The sequence below is a fragment of the Chiloscyllium plagiosum genome, unplaced genomic scaffold (assembly GCF_037043375.1).
Source record: "Chiloscyllium plagiosum isolate Xiang-an unplaced genomic scaffold, Cpla_swu_hap1 HiC_scaffold_27, whole genome shotgun sequence".
Lineage (NCBI taxonomy): Eukaryota > Metazoa > Chordata > Chondrichthyes > Orectolobiformes > Hemiscylliidae > Chiloscyllium > Chiloscyllium plagiosum.
Window position 1 is genome coordinate 89300080 of NW_028270165.1, and position 2182 is coordinate 89302261.

General features: G+C 48.3%; 1 non-coding gene across 1 annotated transcript; it reads right to left on the reverse strand.

Moving 5' to 3' along the window:
* Positions 1–872: 872 nt before the first annotated feature.
* On the reverse strand, positions 873–962 carry trnap-ugg (transfer RNA proline (anticodon UGG)). Its single transcript is given in 2 exon segments — positions 873–908; positions 927–962. It is a non-coding gene; the product is annotated as a tRNA-Pro (tRNA).
* Between the last annotated feature and the right edge of the window lie 1220 nt (positions 963–2182).

Consider the following 2182-nt stretch of genomic DNA (forward strand, 5'->3'; position numbering starts at 1 on the left):
GACAGTGAACAATAGCAGAGGATGGTTTCGATCCATCGACCTCTGGGTTATGGGCCCAGCACGCTCCCGCTGCACCACTCTGCTCCTACGCCAGGCGCCCTCTTCCACAGGTCCTTTCAGCCTTTCGTCGGGCGCGTGGCATGCACGTTCGAGACTGATGTCAAAGATCTCCACTGCTGTCGTCTTATATAGTGTTGCGCAGACGTATGGAGGCTGTGTAAATATAAACTTTTTCTAACTTCCCACATTCTGTTGGTCGAACTGTGATTTCACTCTGAATAGATGCCATGCGGCCCAGCTTCGCTCTGCTGGGTCGACACAGTAAGTGAACGTGGGTCTCTATTCGTATCATTCTCTTGCCTTCTCCATGTAATTCTGCACATTGTTACTTTAAACATGACCACCGAATTCCCGTTTGCGTCTCATGAATCTGCCTCTTTGTCAGTGTCAGTTAGGGATTTACTGACCCCAACCACCACTCCCTGGACGAAAGCATTCTTCCTAATGTCACTTTTGGTTCTTTTCCTCATGACTTTAAAACACTGCCGAATCGTTGCCGATCCTTTCAGGCGTGGGAGCATTTTGACGACATTACTTTCTCTGTTTCGACGTCGCATGACTTGGAAAGCTTCAATCGGGCCAGATTTTGAAACTTCTGTTCTCCGAAGAGAGCTGTCCCAAATTTCCAATCGACCCTCATCGCTGACAGCCCTCAAATACCGCACCACTGACGTCAACCTATTCAACGGTATCGCCAATCATTTCCCTTCGCTGCTTTCTGTCCCATTGGTACGCCAGGGAGCCCAACCTTGTTTAACGAAGGTGCTTTTTGAGAAAATTAAGCAGCCACTTTTGCACGAGCCACGAAACGCGGGCTCGTCCGGGATTTGAACCCGGGATCTCTCGCACGTCTGCGTCGACGAAGACCCAAAGCGAGAATCATACCCCTAGACCAACGAGCCACACCGACAGGCTGCCTGCGGCCCCGCTCTACCTCTTGAACCAGCTGAGTCTTGCTCAGAGTGAAGTATAGTTGACATTGAACAGGCTGGAGCTGTTTTCTCTGGAACGTCGGAGGCTGAAGGGTGACTTTATGGAGGTTTACAAAATTATGAGGGGCATGGATAGGATAAATAGGCAAAGTCTTTTCCCTGGAGTCGGAGAGTCAAGAACTAAAGGGCATCGATTTCGGGTGAGAGGGAAAAGATATAAAAGAGACCTCAGGGGCAACTTTTTCACGCAGAGGGTGGTGCGTGCATGGAATGAGCTGCCAGAGAACGTGGCGGAGGCTGGTACAATTGCAACATTTAAGAGGCGTTTGGATGGATATATGAATCGGAAGGGTTTGGAGGGATATGGGCCAGGTGCTGGCTGGCGGGACTAGATTGGGGTGGGATATCTGATCGGCATGGATGGGTTGGACCGCAGACGTATGGAGGCTGTGTAAATATAAACTATTTCTAACTTCCCACATTCTGTTCGTCTAACTGTGATTTCACTCTGAATAGACGCCATGCAGCCCACCTTCGCTCTGCTGGCTCGACACCATTTCACTTGCCTGTTTTCTGCCCCATTCGTTCTCCAGGCAGCCCAACCTAGTTTCACGACGGTGCTTTTTGAGAAAATAAATGGGGCATTTTTGCACAAATCAAGTTCAGAGACGCAGCTTTTTTGGGAAGCGGATGAGAAGGCGAGGTGCAGAACAAAGCGCCGTTATACCGGAAAGCTACTCAAGACGACGTTGAATGAATAGGGGAGAATGTTTTTTTCTTTTGGGTTACGGTCCCAACACGCACGCGTTGTGTCATTCTCCTGCATTGCTCGGCAGTTTTTCCAGAGAAGTATTCAGCTTTTCATCTGGCGTGTGGCAGGCACGTTTGAGAATGACGTCAAAAGATCTTCACTGCTGTCGTGTCATATGCTGTTGTGCAGACATATCGTCGATGTGCAAAAATAAACTCTGTCTAAATTCCCACATTCTGTTTTTCGAACTGTGATTTCGCTCAGAATCACTAATTTTCAAAACTCGCAATATTCAAACTTTAACAAAGTGCTCATAGAAATGGTTAGTGAACACCTGGAAGAAATTCTTCCAACCTTACCTGGGGAATTTCGCTTTGAGGGGTCTTGAACTTTAAGTGGAAGGAAAGGGAAGTTTGTCTCGAGGCTGCTTAATGTGGAG